Below are 17855 nucleotides of genomic sequence, written 5' to 3'. Positions count from 1 at the left end.
TTGGCATGCTCTGCACAGCTGCTGGCATGAAGTCTGTGGGAGGAAGGTGATGCAGGTAGCAAATGAAAATCTTGCTCGAGGGACAAGATGAGGTTTGCAGGATCTGTTAGGAAGCCCATTTTGTTTATTTGTATTTTGTTTATTTGCCATACACATATATATATACATATACATTTTTACAGTTGTTGTATTTTTGTTACAACAAACTTCACGTTGAAAAAATAACTGAAAAGCAATCCATGTAATACTTGATCATGAGGTAAAGAAAGCATTGGGAAACATATCTAGTAAAGGAGAACTGGCTTAGAAAATAAAAAGCCTGAGTGTGTACCCATGAACTTGTGCAGATGACATGCATCTCTGAGAGTAAGGTAATCCATTACAGAATGTAATGGCTCAGTGACAGTTGTTTATGGAAGTTCATGAAAATCTGAGAGAAAGACAAAATAAATGGGACACAGATATTCAGAAAGAAAGAATGAAAGAAGGAAGGAAAGAAAGAAAGGAAGAAAGAAGAAGAAATGAAGGAAGGGAAAAGAAAAAGTCAGTCACAGGCAATTACAATCCATTGAACCTAATTTTAATCCACAGTAAAATAATGAAGCAGTTATTAAAGCTCTGCTTCTACCTGGGGGATAATGAAATAGGCAGCCTGCAGTGGTGGGATGGGGCAGCTCAGGCACTTTTTCACTCCTTTCACTGCTTTCTTGAGAAGAATGGCAAAATTGGTGGCTGAGGGGAACCTGCCACACTGACAGCACTAGGTTATGAGCAAAGCATGCTTCAGCCTGTTTTATGAAATGAGATCTGGCTCTTGCAGTTAATTCAAATTGCTTTGGGTATGAACACTGTCACCAGGATTGGGAGCAGACTGAAGGAACAGGCTTTTATTCACGTGTCGGCATTGTCACGTGAAGACTGTTTCTGGTGAGGCAATGCAATGACAAATGCTGTATTTTGTGTCTTTATTCATGATTTTTTGTAGGGAAGGGCGAAAGGATCAGTTATTATATTTGCCTAAAATACCACATGAGTACTTTACAAACACTCCTGAAGAAGACAATGGATTGGAAACCCAGAGCATTGGGTGAGCACATTCACATAATGCATCTGGAGAGCATTAACTTGAAATTGTGATTATTTTTTTTTTCCATGTGAGAAAGAGTTCTGGAAACCTCTAAGGATGCAATTTGGATCTGGCACAGGTTTTCCGGTGCAAAACACCAAAGTGAATTTGAAGACCTAAGGTCTATCTGTCTGTGTGAGGAAAAACCCGAGTATGCTAGGGTGATAACGGAGTAGATTACAGAGAGTCTTACAAAATGATAGAGCAGCAAAACAAATCAATGCAGTTTGAGGTTGCCAGTGCAGGTAGGTTATATCCTTCAACAGCAAAAGCTAACTCTTCTTCGCGTATGGAATATGGCATTATATTGCACTACCTTGTTATCTGTTTTTACAAAACACAAACTTGAGGGTATTCAAATTCAGAGAAGAAAAGATGTCAGATGCTTGGAAGACTGATACACAAGAAGAAATTAGGTAGCTTTAATATATACCTTATCTAATCAATAATTAAGCAAAGGAAGGGTAATGGTTTAAAAATATGTAAGAGAGGGATAAGTATTTCAGATGATGCATGGTCCCAGTTCAGCACAGTACTTAAACACATGGACATATCCATCAGTTCTGCAAAACACTGACATACGTGATTTCAACGGAGCTTAAGCACATACCTAAATTTAAGCATGCACTGAAGTACTTTGATTAATTGGGGCCATAACCACAAGTAATAGGATGAAATTAAGAAACGGAAAATGTAGACTGAACAGCAGGAAAATCTTCCAAATGGTGAGATATATGAGACGAGGGAGTAATCACTCAAGGGAATTGGTAGAAACCTCATCCCTGGACACCTTTCAATTTTCACTGGACAAAGTAGCAAGAAAATATCCTTTAAGGAATAATCTTGCAGTTGCCTGTACAAAAACTACAATGGCATGACCCAACAAGACTTTTGTGTCTCATTTTTTTTTCTGGCTTGATTGCAATATTAAGCCCAAATCACACTTTTAATGTGCAACCATGGGCTGGTGACTTTCTGAAGCTCTTCCTTGACTTGCCCTGAAATTCTTTGTTTTGTTTTTGTTTCATCTTGATAGTATGTAACACTACAAGAGGAAAAGAAAAAAAAAAAAAAAAAGGGACTATAATCCTACTTGTAATTTGTCTTTTTCACTTGCTGACTAAGCACTGATTTCATTCTCACCTCTCCATTAAAACAGAGCTTAAAAATATATAGCAAAACTCATTTCAACTTGTATAGCTTCGTTCCATTCCCAGAGCAGATGTGGTGAATATCATCAGAGAGGTAATCATATTTTGGAGAATCTCATATCTCAGAGTACCCCAACAGAGGTAGCAATACAAATTTTGAGAGGATGAGTGGTGGGTTTATTTTTAATCATTATTTATTTTTATTTCTATTTATTTATTTTCCATGTGGCCCCTGGAAGAAGGCCTGAGAATGGAGCAGTAGATTCCCTAAGGCTGAAGTGAGGCTTTTCCTACCAGAGAGAATAATTTTGCTGAGCCAAATGCAGAGCTTGAAACACAATGGGCCTTTTAATTGTTTTAAAACCTACTTTTACGTAAAGTAAACATTTGCAGAAGGCTGCGCACTGTTTGCTTGGACTTTTGGGGTTATTCTTCAGCCTTGTGGGAGAGGCCAGGTGTTCTTTAATATGACTTCACACAGGTCTACTGGAAGTGGAAGCTCTTGAGACAGATCTTTAACTTTAGATACTTTTTTTACCTGAATTTCAACGTGGTTGACGTTATTTTCTTTTTTTTTACAGTGTCAGTGAGATGGTCCCTGATTTTATTATTGAGAAAACAGTGTTTATGTGTATCAGTCCTAATTTTCCACAGCACATTAGTACTTCTTTAATATCACTTTTTAACATAAAATACGCACTTCTGTGCCTATCTAACCAGCAATGCAGATTGGAACGTGTGTAGGCATTCTTCTGACTCATGGTCTGAGCTAGCAAATGAGATGAAGTAATTCCTCTATCCCACTGAAAAGGACAGTTTTGCAAGGTTGCACAGCCTCTGCCATTGGACATCCTTAAGATTTTGTTAAAGAAACATGTGGTTGGGATAACAAATGTGGTGGGCCTTGCACTGGGCCAGTTGCATGGACTAGGTGGCCTCTTTTGGGCCTCTCCAGCTCTCTGGGCTACAATTTTTCTACATTCAAATGCCAGCAATACAATGTCTAAACAGACAGTTGTGGTCACTGCTAAGAAGTACAGTGTGTTGCTTGTGTCAGCACTTAGGCACCGGCCCATGTGGTGGGTGCGCATGCTTGGGTAATTCACCATGGCCACCAGCGTGGCCATCCAGCGTCGTGTGAGACTGTGTTTTATTTGGTTTGCGTCTTTCTCTCCAAAACTAAAGGTGAATGGACAATGAGGTCAGGGAGGGAAACATTTATTATGTTTCAACTGAGCACCTTTATTTCCAGAGGCCCGTTGTTAGCACTGAAGAAAACTGTTCATGCTGTAGAGCAAAACAGAGTTCTCGTCCCTTGCCCAGATTGTCTGTGGCTCTCCAGAGAGTGGGGGATTCACATTTGAGGAGGGGAGCAGTGGATTGGGGGCCTATCTTGTTTAATGTCTTTATTGATGACCTAGATGAGGGGATTGAGTGCACCCTTAGTATGTTTGCAGATGACACCAAGATGGGAGGTAGAGTTGATGTGCCAGAGCGTAGGAAGTCCCTTCAGAGGGATCTGGACAGGCTGGGCTGAGGCCAATGGGATGATGTTCAACAAGGCCAAGGGCTGGGTCCTGCACTTTGGCCACAACAACCCTATGCAGTGCTGCAGGCTTGGGGCAGAGTGGCTGGAAAGCTGTGCAGAGGAGAAGGATCTGGGGGTGCTGATTGATGCTCGCCTGAACACGAGCCAGCAGTGTGCCCAGGTGGCCAAGAAGGCCAGCGGCATCCTGGCTTGTGTCAGGAATGGTGCAGCCAGCAGGAGCAGGGAGGTGATCGTCCCCCTGTGCTCTGCTCTGGTGAGGCTGCACCTCGAGCACTGTGTTCAGCTTTGGGCCCCTCACTACCAGAAAGACATGGAGGCCCTGGAACATGTCCAGAGCAGGGCTGCAAAGCTGGTGAAGGGCCTGGAGCACAAGTCCTGTGAGGAGCGGCTGAGGGAGCTGGGGGTGTTTGGTCTGGAGAAGGGGAGGCTCAGGGGAGACCTCATTGCTCTCTGCAACTGCCTGAAGGGAAGATGTGAGGAGCTGGGGGTTGGCCTCTTCTCACAGGTAACTACTGATAGGACTAGAGGGAATGGCCTCAAGTTGAGCCTGAGGAGATTTAGATTAGATACCAGGAAGAACTTTTTCTCTCAGAGCAGTCAGGCGCTGGAACAGCCTGCCCAGGGAGGTGGTGGAGTCACTGTCCCTCGCAGTGTTCAAGGAGCGCCTGGATGAGGTGCTACGAGATGCGATTTGGTAGCTCAGTGTGCAGCACTGGTGATAGGAGGACAGTTGGACTAGCTGATCCTGTAGATCCTTTCCAACCCCGCGTTTCCACGATTCTATGATTTTCCACCTGCTGGGGAGCTCTCCCTGGGTAGGACATTAAGAGTGCTGCTACCCAGGCAGCTGCTGGCAGCGAGACCGCAGCGTAACCCCCCCGGCGGTGCAGAATCCACCCCGGAGCAGCCTGATCCCGCCAGCCTGCCTTTAATTGGCTCTTTCGGGCGGGGATCCAGCGGGCTGGGCAGCCAATGGGCAGGCGGGGAATCCAGCGGGCGCTGTCTCCCTGCGGGGCGGGGGTCGCGGTGGCCGGGCTGGGCGCGCTGCGGGCCGGCTGCTAGGTGGAGCCCGCGTCCACGCAACCCAGATCCGGGCCCTCGCCGCTCCCCCGCCCCTCGGCTCGCCGCCCGCCCGGCTCCGTGCGGCCGCCGCCGGGCAGGGCAGCAGCGCCGCGCCGCCTCCCGGGCCCCGCTGCTGCGGGGGCTGCGGTTCCCGGCTCATTCCCCCCCCCTCCCCAATTTCCCTTTCCCCATAGCCGTGTGCGAGTGTGCACCGTGCCGCCCGCGGCCATGGGCCCCCCCCGCGCCCGCTAGGCACGCCCGCCGAGCTGAGCAGCTCCGGGGCTGGCGGTGTCCGCAGCAGCAGCAGCAGGAGGAGGAGGAGGAAGAGGAGGAGGAGGAAGGCTTCGGGGTGCCCGGGGGGCTGAGGGCCAGCCTCCCCCCTCTGCACGGCTGCCTTTGTGTCGTCCCCGAGCCCCGGCGGAGCGAGAGAGAGGCCGGGGGCAGGGTAGCGGATGCGAAGAGCGGCTGGTGCTGGAGGAGAGGAAGAGAAAAAGGGGGATGGTGGAAGATTTCTTGCCTTTTTTTTTTTTTTTTTTTTTTTTTTTCGGTGGTCTCTCTCTCTCTCTCTCTCCGGCAGCGGCTGTGTGCTTCCCCAGCAGCAAGCAGCAGCAGCAAGCAGCAGCAGCAGCACAGGCAATGACTGTGCCGCATCCCAAGCGCCTGGCCGCGGGTGCCGGCTCCGGGGCCGTGTCGTTGCCCTGAAGTTGCCCACCTGGAGGAGGTAAAAGCCGGGCTGAGGTCCCAAAGGGGGTCGGCGACGACGGCGGAGAGGAGGCAGCGATCGCCTCCCCCATCCCCACACACCCTCCGTCCTCCGGGAGGGAGCCGGCGTCGCAGAAGAACGAGGCTGTAAAGGAGAGACTTTTTCTTCTTCGTTTTCATTTTTATTTTTTTCTTCCTTTTTATTTTTTTACCATTTTGCCTTCCTCGGGCGACAGTCCTTGCTTCTCGTGTTCCCAGCCTCCTATCTTTGGGGGGGGGGATTCGGTACTGTGGCCAGGTCTGCTTCCTGCCTCCCCCCCCCTCCCCCCTGTTTTTTTTTTTTTTTTTTTTTAATGGATGGATTGTGGCAGCAGCAGCTCCCTGCTGCAGGTTGTTGAGGAGCCGATGGGGACTTGCATCTCAGGAGCCGGAGGTGACTAAAGGTAACTAACCACCCCTACGGATCGATGCTCAGCAGCCCTCGCCTGGCCGTGAATCACCCCCGAGCCCAGCCCTGCCAACCCGCCTGGCTGCGCTGGGCTGAAGGGTGCCGGCTGCCCTGGGCAGGAGCTTGGATCAAATGGTTTCATAATAAGGATAGTTTGCCTCCAGGAGAGGTGCCGGGGGGCTGCGTCCTCCAGGTAACGAGGGAAACATCTCTGGGGCTGCATGCTGGAGGGCACAGCGGGGACCGGGGTGTGCTGCTAGCTGCGAAACGCCTCTTGGTTCCTCTTGGATCCTCTTGGCTCCAGCCGGGTTTGGAAGGGCTGGCTGTGGACAGCGAGGGTGGCGGGTAGGCAGAAGAGCCCCGATGGGTTTTGTTCCTGCTCTCCCTTCCCTTTGGCTACGAAAGGCACCACCGCGTTGGACTGGTGCTGCCGTTATCCGGAGAAATTCCCGAGTTTTCCTGGCTGCTTGGTTGCTCACCCCTTCGTGGATGTGTGTTTCTGTTTAATGGGTGACGGGTGCCTCGAGAAGCACCCGCTTTCCTGGATGGCAGGGGGCAGTGGGTGGACAGACGGGGGCCACGGGCAGGGATGTTGCTGAATTTGGGGTGCATCGGGGGCTGAATGTGCGTGGACGTGGGGTAGGGCAGAGGTCTGCATCCAGCTCAGCTTCCCTGGGTTACAGGTAGGCGCGAGCCTCTGTTTGCCTTACAGCCAGAGAGGGAAACGTAGGCTTCAGGTAGAGAGATGCCTTGCTAGAAATCTTAACATTAGTGCTTCTCACCTCCTGCCTGTAAGATTGTGTTTGCTGGCTGTAACAGTAGGGCTGGCATTCAGCAGAGACATTTTTTGAGTAAGCAGGATCAGTATGTATGGGTGGAGGATGAGAATTACATTCGCCCCCCCCCCCCTTATTTGTTTGAGTTATTTGCTTGCTTAATTATTTATTTGCTTTTCCCTCGCAATCATCTTTTGACTGTTTAACTTGGAAATATGCTTGTAAGCCTGACGATTGCTCCCTGCCATGAGCCGGAGAGCAGTCCTTTCCTGTCGCCCAGTTTAAGGAGCCTCGCTCAAGCTGCTGCCTTCATGGCTAATGAAAATTGAGGTACAGTGCCCCAGAAATGTGTCCTGGGTACCTCAGCTTTTGAGGTCTGTGGCTGATCGGCAGGCTTGTGTCCAGAGTTGCCCATAGGAGCCGCACAGTCGTCATCGTCACCCACCCCCCCGCCATGCATTTACTTGTTTTTTTTTTTTCCCCCTTTTCCCTGTAGATAGGCAGATGTTTGTTTTTGCAGGAGGGATTGCAAGGTAGGAAAGGAGCCTCTCTTTCTCTCTCCTTTCCTGATAGGCATGTGATTCTTCTCTCTGCTGTAGTTAAAACGATTTTTATATGGCCAAAAGAAATGGCTTGTTGTGTCCTTGTCGCTGTAGTATTCGCAGCTTTAGCCAAAACAACGGAGGTCTGTTGTATTTACTTTCCTGTTTAGATTACTCATTGGGAGGTATTAGCATTTCCACTCTCCCAGTCCTGGTTCCAGGCAGCTAGCTGCTTTGGAGGAGGCTGAGATACAGGAAAAAGGGTGAAAATGCCATTTATGCCTGGCTATAAGGCAGAAAGGTGGTCTGCTGGCATGCTAGTTGCAGCTTCTTTCTGTGTTGTGGCATGCATTATTCCAGGGTGCTAGATCAAGATTTTCAAAGCTGGGGAAAAAAAATAAATTAAAAAAGTTCACTGGAGTTAAAAATAAATGCATTTCTTTTTGTTGTGGAATGCCGTCTCCTAAAGATTGCAGCCAATACTGCTTGCTTGGTATTGAGTAGTAGCGTGTGCCTTGTGGAGCTCATTTATCATAATTTCCAGGGGTTTGCGATATGAACAGGCTTCTACTGTGTATTCATTAGGAAAAATCCTTCCACTGAGTTTTATGGGGTAAACCAGGTGTTGCAGGTTAAAGAGGCTGCTGTCAGCCTGCAGTCGTCACTTAAGAATACCAGACCAGGAAGAGAGCAAATCTGCGTGCCCGTGCTGACGGTGGGTGACAAAGTTCAGATTAGGGCTCTGCTGTGAAGCGGTATTTTTCTAGGGGTAAAACAACTGCTCTCAGGTTGCAGGGGGCGCGGTATTAGCAGAAGGGTTACAATCCCCTTGTTGTGGTGGAGGCTGCTCCGGATCGTTAGGAGTACTTCTCCTTTATTTAGTGTGGTTTGCTACACAGGGACTGTTGTGTTGGTACCTGCCAGCAGGAATAAAGCTGACACAGATCTCTTGCCTGTCTGTTTCCAAAGGGACTGAAGTTTTCATAAAGCTAGAATTGGCCCACGACTTCTGTGTGATTCTGTTACTCAATAAAATACCAATTCCCTTTTCTTCTGGGGGCTGTTAGGAGAGGATATGTTTAATTTTGCATTTAATTCCAGAGCAAGCTGAGTGATGTTGCATATCGATTACGCTCAAAATTTGGGTTACTTGGTTTCCTGGTGCCCTCTGGAAATCGTGGAGCGATTTCTTCACCCAGGAAACTTGTCCCCTAGGGCACTTGAAGCCACGTGTGGCAGGGGCTGGGTCTGTCCCCTGCCCTTTGTCTGCTGCAGCTGGCGCTCAGCGGCTGAGCATCCCCCAGGTTGGGATGCCACCAGGGTGTGCAGCCAGGGGCGATGCAGTGGAGGTGCTCAGCTGATGCCTCCTGGCATTAATTGCAGAAGAGACTTTTGCTCCCTCAGCAGAAAATGAATCGCCCTGCCCACGAGTGTGGAAAAAAAAAAAAAAAAAAAAAGAAGCCAATGCCCTTTCCTGGTCGGGAGGGAAAAGCAAGCAGGTTTTTAGGTGAAGATGCATGGAGGCTGGCAGCTGACAAGCTGGGTGTCTGCACGCTTCACAGTCCCAGGGCTGTGGTCCTTAAGGTATCTGCTCTGCCTGGTGAAACCACTGATTGTTTTCCCAGCGAAGCATGCAGCGGGAGATCTTAGCTGAAGATTTTTATACATTTTTTTTTTTTTTTTTATAAGGCTGTCTGCTCTTGCATTCTCCCGATCGCCTCTTCCTTTTTCAATTCATTAAATGATATGCGATATGAACCCATTTAGCTGCTGCTGTCTAATTAGATGCACTTTCTCAGTGTGCTCACGGAAGGTTCAGAAGCATGGAAGCAAATTTGTTACCGTTACTCTTTGAAGCAAGAGTCATGGAAACAGAGGCTCTCTAGAAAAAACAGATAAAGGTATAAAAGCAGATGGACTGCATTATTGGCCAGCACTGGAGAGCAAAATGTGTGACCTTTAGCCTCGGTCAGCACGTCAATTGGGGAGCACGGTGCTGCTCTGAGGGCTTTTCACATTCAGAGCATGAGTGTCTGCATCATCAATACGAGTAAATGAGATGCACACAGGAGAGTGCAGTCTTTGTAAATGGAGTAGTCCTGAGAGTCGCTGATTTATTATTGCAAATTTTGATACTAATAGTGTTGGGACTGGTGTAGATTGACTCGGAAACTGTTTCACGTGTGGCATGGTATAAAGGATGGGCTGAAGACCAATGAAAGAATTGAAATCCGAGGAGGAAGAATGGATCAGGGAAAAGCTAAAATATGGAGGATGGGCACAAGGCTTGTTACGCTTTTAAAAAGAAGAAAACTTATTTAATTATATTGCTTGTTGGTTGTAGAAACAGCTCAGTGCTCTGCTTGGGGTGGTTTTGACAAAACTTCTTACTCCTTGGAGCATTCCTGCACATCACAAGAGAGTGTTGGGAAAACAACTTAAGAATTATTATTTTGTAGGAGGTGATGCTGCTGCTCTGCGAGCCAGGCAGCACAGCATTGACGTGTTGGTTGGGAGAATGCTGAGCCACCAGGACAGCCCTGCAAAGTAAACAAGTGTTTTCCTGCCATGAGGCTGCTTACCGGAGTGGGATGTACATGGTGAGCGTTGAAGAGCTCTGAAGAGATTTTCCTGTAACTCATATGGACTACTCGTTCTTCCCTGCTGGCCCCTTTCTTTTTCGACAGATGCACTCCTGCTGGGATGTGAATACTAGAAATGTACCATGTTGCCAAATTTTGCATGTATATACACACTTCAGTCTCTGCTATTTCTATAGGCCATGCTTTCAGATGTCTGTATTACGGAGCTGGGAAACGTGTTGTTTATAGCAGTTCATTGCGCCCTGGGTTATTTGTAGGAACGTAACTGTCCCAGGCAAGGCTTGCTGGCATCTGACTGCGTCATTTCCTAGGGTCGTGTCTACCTTCACAAGTCTTCGTCAGCATCCTCGCCAGCACTTTATCAGGCACTCCAGTCTCTGCTTGGGATGCAAGTGAATATGTCCTCGTTTTTGTAGGTGCTGAGATCCTCCAACGTTCCCCGATCTTCTCATGTCTGCAGGCAGTGGAAGCTCCTCAAAGCAGACTGCCGAAGTAGAAGAGGAGGAGGAGTTTGCTTTTAAGCATCTACTTCTAATTCTTGGCTACTTTAATGACAAGGAAACCACCTCCTACTCAAATCTGTGATGTGATTATATCTGAGACGTTACCCATTGCCTGTTTTTAGCCTCCAAGTTTGCGGTGTAATGCTTTCTTTACATTTCTCACTAGATAATATCTGCAGTGCATGGTCTGAAATGCGTGTGTTTCCTTGGTTCCTGCCAGCCAGCCAAGCGTTCCTTTTTAAGATGACTTGTCTAAAGACACTTTGGTTTCCATCGTCGTTTTCCCTAATGAGTAAGAGTCTGTGGGATTCAGTCACCTCGCTGCGTGCTGCCAAGCAGCAATTTCAACCAGTTTTGAACTTTGCAAGCGGTCTATACATAGTCGTTGCTCCCTGTGAGATGAATAGGTGCTCCTCTACTGAGTAATGCAGCAGGGCAGAGATTGTGATTTCTGCAGAAGGCACATATGGGATGGGAACTGCAAAGCTGAGACAGCAGACGGATTGGGAAATATGGGCCCAGTGTGCAGGCCCATTTTTCCTCAGTGGTCTTTTTGGAGAGCCTTCTGACTTTGTAAGTCGAGCACGTTTACCAGTCATTGCACCATACATCTGTAGCTATAGGAAGGAAGCTAGCTTTTTCAGGCAATAAAATTCATCTGGAATTTGTTCTGTACCACTGTATTAATTATTAAGTAGTGGTCAAGATGGCATTTTTTCAATAGCTATATTTATAATAACTATAATAAATAAATAACTATATTTATAATAACTGTTTAATTCTAGCAGAGAAAGAGGAACCAGAAGATATTTTAAAATTACTTTTTTTTTTTTTTTTTAACCTTTCATGTCTACTTCTTCAGGCCTGTAGCTGTCCAAGGGAGGTGTCACTATAGCTGTGATCAAGCTCCCACTGTAGTTGCTGGTTGATGGAGAGCTTCTTTTGGCTTCAGCCTGAGCCACTTCAGGTGCAGGAGAGGGAGAGGAGGCGTCTGTGATAAGCTCTGCATATGCTCAAGGAATACCATTGCAGAGCGCGGTGATGGAAATATGACCCATGCAAAATACTGCGTCATCTGTAGTTAATGCACTGGAACAGAAGGGCATCCTGTCTGAACCTGCAGGCAACAGCTCGTATTGTATGCTAGTGAAACCTACCCTAATTTATCTAATCTGAAGGTCTTGGCTGGTTAGCAAGTAGTTCTGTGGTTGTTCTTTTGTTTGTTTTAGTTTTCTAATGTGAGTTATGAGTCGTGAAGATGGGGTAATGATTTTTTCCCCTGCTGGAGTCAAGAAGAGCTGATGCTCAGCCTAGATGGGGCATCGTGCCCCCACTTCAGCATCACATTGCTAGTAACTATATTGGAATAGCCTTGCCAGAGGTGGTATTTCCAACTGAACAAAGCTGCGTGAACAGGTGGAAAGTAGAAGAATGTGCAGGCTTCTAGATTCTGCTTATGAAAACAGATACAATTAAGACATTTTTGTTTCAGACCTGACATCTTTTGGTTTCAAGGGGCATGAGATAGATAGCATTCAGAAGGAATCAGAGAAAATTCAATGACTAGAAATTTGTTTCTATTACAGAGTATCCATTAATGTATGGCCTCACACTACCACATTTCTTTTTTTTTTTTTTTTTCTTTTTAATAAGCATTTCAGTCAACACTTGAGTTGCATAGGAAGCATTTCAATGGTTATAAACCTAATGCTTCAATTCATTGCAGTGGATACCTCACAGGGAACAACTTTGAGATACTTTGTACTATATTTTGAATAGATGGGATCATAGCTTTCCTCCTATTAATTGGAATAGCTTACTGATTTGATTGCAGTTGCATTGATTTACACCAGGAAAGAATCCAAGTAACTGATTTTAAGCTTTCTCAGTGGAATTATGTGTTTCTTAAACTTGTGATGAAACATCAACATGAACGTTTTCTTACAACAGTGCAAAAGTAAAATAAAGTGAATATGAGTGCGTGTGCTTTTCCTGACGTGGTGTGCTTAAAATGTGATCAATGCATTGCCATACTACGGAGTCCTGTGCAAAGGTGCCAGTGGTTACTGGTGCTGCTCTGAACAGAGTTCTAGTCTAAACCTGATGCCTTCAGACTACACTTTGGAGATGCTCTAGCTGGTAGAAACCAGCAACAAGTTGTTTACTTGTAATACTCATCAGTATAAGAAGTCCCTTCTCTATTAACACTTAACCTTTCCCACTCCATGGGAACCAAAGATCTAGTTGCAGACATGAGGACCTTGAATGAATGGACGCTGTTTAAAATTAGAGGGCTAGAAAACGTTGTCATCTTTCGGGGAGCAGACACAGAGCTCTGTTTTTTGGGTCTTTTGGACAGATAGAGGGCTGCACCTATACTCCAAACATGTATGCTGGTACGTGTGTGTTTGTGTGCTTTGTTTGTGAATGACGCTGTTGATTCATAGAGGTCTTTTTAAAATTCTGTTGCTGGAAAATTCTCTATCCCTCTTGATTCTTCTGACTCTTTTTCAAGTTCTAGAGATGTAGATGCAGTGGTGGACAACACCACCAAAACACTTTTTTACGGTTTCAGTTTTGACTGAGTTTTTAGGTTAGTGGTCAGATGCCAAAGTAAAACAAACTTGGCAGAAAAATAAAACAAATTTTGCAGAGACAGCCTATTTTCCAATGAGTTACTTGCATACCTATAGGCAACCTGGATAAAGGCGGAAGCAAAAGGAAGATGCTGCAGGAGTGCATTTAGGAGATATCACTTGCATCAGTAAGCTTCAACTTTGCTTACAGCATCGTTACACGGCGAGGTGAGACCATGACTGTCCAATGCTGAAGATGTTTTAATCCCTAACCACGCTAGGAAGGGCCAGGACAAGCTGACTTCGAGCCTGCAAATCTCAACAGCCACACAAACATTTCCTGGCAAAAAGTGGCTTCAAGATTGCGAATAAAATCTGCAGCTGAAGCGCTGAGGACGGTCCGTAGGTTTCGCAGGCTCTGCGCCTGCTCCCGGTGGTGGGTGAGCGCTCAAAGAGCCTGGCACAATGAGCTGCGGGCTGTTGACTTTTTTAATGTACCCGGCTGGTTGTGTTCGAGTACACCGGGAGAAAAGGGAAACCTTAAGCAGAAGCGACACCCCCGTTCTGTTTGATCGGCTTGTGTTGCTGTTTACAAGCCCTGCAGAGGCAGCGCGCGTTGCTATTCAGCACGGTGTCAGGAGCAGAGCGTTAGCCTAAGCCTGTGAGAATAGGGGAGGGACCCGAGCCCAGTTTTTGATGTTCTGCATGGGTGGGTACCCTGAATACTAAAATGCATTTCAGTGACAGCTGACCCTGTAAGGAGATTTTCAATAGCTCTGTGTTTTTTTTTCTTTTTACTCTTTTTTTTTTTTTTTTTCCCTTCCTTCCCTCAAAGCCATTCCAAGGACTGCTGGGGAAAAGCAAAAAAAAAAAAAAAAACAAAAAACACCCATCGAAGCAGTCTTTTGAATAGGTTTCAGTGTTGGATAGAGTTGAGAAGGGCTTCAGAGATCATGTTAACTCCTCTTACTCCTTTTCTTTTACACTGCTTTAACATCTGTGTGTGTTACTGTCACATCATCATTTGGAAATTCCTGTCACTCCTTTCAAAGGAGAGAGTTGTGTGTATGCTTTTTTCCTTTTATTAAGAGGTATACTGAAGGTTTTGTATCGAGAAATATCAGCCACGTAATGCAAATCCTAATTTGCGACTTCTGTCTGTGTGTTCTTTTGGGTAATTCTCCCCCCACACCAGTAACAAAAGGCTTTTGGGTTCTGCCCTGAATGACTCTTTATGTTAAGGCGAGGTGCACAAGACTGGTCTGTAATTATGTAATAGATGGTTTATCCAGACCCCAGCCATTTTTACCTCCAGCACACCAGACTAAAGCTAAACTGGATGCCGTGCCTCTGCTTGACTTTGTTTGGAGCCGTGTGTGATCTGAACTGTTATTCCTCCAGATTTAGGATGTTGCAATCACGGCCTTTAATCATTTGGAAACGCGGTGTATATATTCCACTTCCTTCCGAGGGAAATTACGATGTGACTACTGCACTTTAAACTCCCGCAGCACGGCCTTCTTCAAGGAAAATGTCATTTTGGATTATCTTTAATGGATGCAGGTGTGTGGAGTGGTTGTGTGTGTCTTTTTCTCTTGTTTTTAAGGACAATAACGTTACGGGCTGCTGTAGTTGGTGTGATTCGGAAGTGATGCATGTCCCTCTGTAAAGCTTACCCCGATAGGTATTTGAAATGCGGTGATTAAGCTGCACAGAGTGATAATTTGTGACCTTTTGACGAGCAATCCACAGTTACAATTGTAATGTACTTTATAGATCTCTTTAAGTAGGTCACCAATTTGCAATGAGTCTTCCTAAAGCCTGTGTAATGCATTTCGATTGTGGGAGCAGGGAGCGCTTCTCCCTAACCTTGCTGATTTTGGAAGGAAGGCTAAAATGTAACAAGATAATTGCATCTGTGCAAATATCCTTGATTTCACAAGAAATATGGGTCCGGAGAGTGCTTGACACCGTGAGCAGCTCCGTTCTTGTAACAGGGCTGAGATGTTCGCTAACTCATCAGCACCAACAGAAAGATGTTGTTTGTGCCAGGCTAAGCTAAGGATTTGTAACTTTCCCATTCAGGGGGAAAAATCTGGATCTCTGCTGTGTTCAGCATGGTGTCTGTGAAAGAGGTGTTTATTGGGGCGTTTCAAGCTGGGAAAAAGGCTTGGTGAGGGGAATGTCTCTAGAAGCTGCCTCCCGTTTTGTCTCCTCTGGCTCTGGGAGCAGCAGATGGGGGGGTTGTCATCTCCAGCATCTTCACGCTCGATCACTTTCCGTGAGCGAAGGGCAGACCAGCATAACCCATGGGCCTGGCTGCAGGGGTGAGGATACAAGCCTTTGTCTGACCCTTTTCAAGCAGTGGGCTTGATCACAGCTAGGGTCCGGGGTTCTTCCCAAATTCATGTAATTTCAAGCCTGTTCCATCAGTAGTCATTGTGGTACAGCTGTCAACTTAATAAATGAAATAATGGAAAGATGTAGTGGATGAATTAGTGATGAATGTTATGGGAGTCTGATCTGTAGTAATATTGATGTATTTTGTAAATCTAGTAAAGTAACACTGCTTCATGAACTGGTCCTTCCTCTTACTGCTGCGATAAAATGAATGGGAAAGTGTATGTTGACCTCGGGGTGCCAGGTCCACTCCTGATTCATAACTAAAATAAGTCTGTGCAGCGCTGCAATAGGAGCTGTAGCCAAACACAGAGCAGATAATCATGTTTTTTTCTTCAGTAAATCAGTTTTTCTTTTATACCGTAGACTTTTATGTGGGTGGTTCCTCACTGACCGCAAAAGATGTGTTTTTTGTTGCCTTTCTTGTGCATTCTCTATTGAATTAGCAGAGTTATGCAGTTTTGTCTGTCACACTTGGGTGGGATACTGCAGTGATTTAATTTAAAATGAAAGAGAGATGTCTTCATTTTAGGGAAAACCACGGTTAAGTGGTGAGAGTAAGCAGGTCTAGCCTTTACCAGAAACCCTAATTAGAAGAAATCCCATGTACGGTTGACCTTGACTATTGAGACAACCCTCAAAGAAGAAAGAGCACTAAAAATTAGTATGCTGCCAGTGCTGCACTTTTATTATTTGACATTATTAAGCAAACTTGGTGTGTATTTCTTTTTTGAAGCGTTTGATTAAATGTGTGATCTTATCTTGGTGAAATGGCCCGCTGGGCTGCAGACAGTGGTGTTCAGAAATGAAATTTGTTTAGAGCCTCTGAACAGACATTTATTCAATGAGACCTTTCTTGAATAATAGATGACAGAGAGATAGCTGTGCAACGTGTTTTTGGGTTGGGGCTTTTTTTTTTTTTTTTTTTTTTTTTTTAATGTGTAGGGAGTTGCAATGTAATAGCAGGCAGAAGACAACACAAGTGCACAGGAATAAGAATCAGATGCATATGTAGAGAAATTATCCTGTTGTACCTTGCAGCAGAGATTTGGGACCTTGTATTTGATGTAGTTTCGGGCAAAATCAAGCCCTGATTCTGCTAAGAGTTGCATTTGGGCCGAGGTTTGCACGTTTTGAGGCATCCACGTTGGTGTGTTGCTTGGTGTGTCAGGTGATGCACATGCATCTCTAACTCTGTATCAATAATGTTATCCTCTAGCCAGAGTTGTGAAGATGCTTAGATTTTGTGGAAGTAAAAAAAAAAAAAAAAAAAGGAAATATCAAAACCAAAAATATAAAATAAAATCTCTAAACAAAAAAAAGCAAAGAGTTTGGTAGTTGACCCTTGGGGTCAGCATTATCAGAGATGTGATTTTATACATCTGTTATTTTTTTCCAGTCAACTTCATGATAGCTTCCCATCCAGCTCACAGAGATAAGATTTTGTTGAGCATGTAGACTGCACAGGATTGTCAGCTATCAACGTGTGATTACATGCTTCCCTTTTCCCAAAGTGAGGCTGAGAAGGAACGTGGATATCTGAAAATATATATATATTTATTTTAATTTTTCCCTCAGTAGCAGAATTAAAGGGATATGCTGTGATCTCTGAGGATGAGAGATGAGTGAATTTTCTGAGAAGCTTAGTCTTTCCCTGCAAAAGGCCCTTTTTTTAGATAGAAAGTTTGCTTTCGAGTGAAAGGAGTCCCGGAGTGCCTCTGCTGTAAAACTGCGTTTTGATCAATCTCCATCTGCCCCAGTGCTCCCCTGCATTGTACAGCAGCTGTCTTTACATCAGGTTAGATGGTGATTAAGCAATTTCTCCTTCCAGAGGTAAGACCAAAGCCTTCCGTTACATGAGTCGGGAGAAGATGTGAGCTCGATGCCTTAATGATATGCTGAGGCGCGAGGTTTGGATTCCTAGCATTTGATGCTCCAGCTGCTCATCTTCCCTGCTCTTTGGGTAGTGTGGTTATTTTTCTTAAAGGCTGCACGGCTCTCAGGACCTCTGGATACTTTTAATTACAGAGCCATTCTTCTTTCCTGTCACGCAGCTAATCCCAGGAGATGCCAAATATCGACTCCTGAGACCGGTTGTGAAGTAGGGGAGTTCATGCATCTGGAAATCCTGCCTATTTTGCTACAACGCTTGGCTCAGCTTGGGGGGTGATTTCTGTTTGCAAGGTGCCTGGCTTTGCAAGGTGGTTTCTGTATGTTGTATACTGAGGAATACAGCCTGTGAGCATTACGTGTTATGGGCACTGTTTCTTTGGCTTATTTTAAAGAGTTATTTCATAGATCTGAAGCTGGACACAAGCCTTCTCTGTAGCAGAGGCAGCAAGCCCAGAGCCATGGATCAAAGGACACCATTTATGTAATACACCACATATTTAATACACATCAGTGTATATATATAT

General features: G+C 45.6%; 1 protein-coding gene across 1 annotated transcript in view; it reads left to right on the top strand.

Annotated features, from left to right (window-relative positions):
* ADGRL3 (adhesion G protein-coupled receptor L3) overlaps positions 1 to 17855 on the top strand; it is a 519229-nt gene that overhangs the window by 9106 nt on the left and 492268 nt on the right. Inside the window, exon 3 of the mRNA XM_084516776.1 lies at positions 5466 to 6033. The gene's annotated coding sequence lies outside the window, so the exon portion shown is untranslated. The remainder of the gene's footprint in view (positions 1 to 5465; positions 6034 to 17855) is intronic.

Source organism: Aythya ferina (assembly GCF_964211825.1).
Source record: "Aythya ferina genome assembly, chromosome: 4".
Taxonomy (NCBI): Eukaryota; Metazoa; Chordata; class Aves; order Anseriformes; family Anatidae; genus Aythya; species Aythya ferina.
This window is presented reverse-complemented; position numbering and strand designations above follow the sequence as displayed.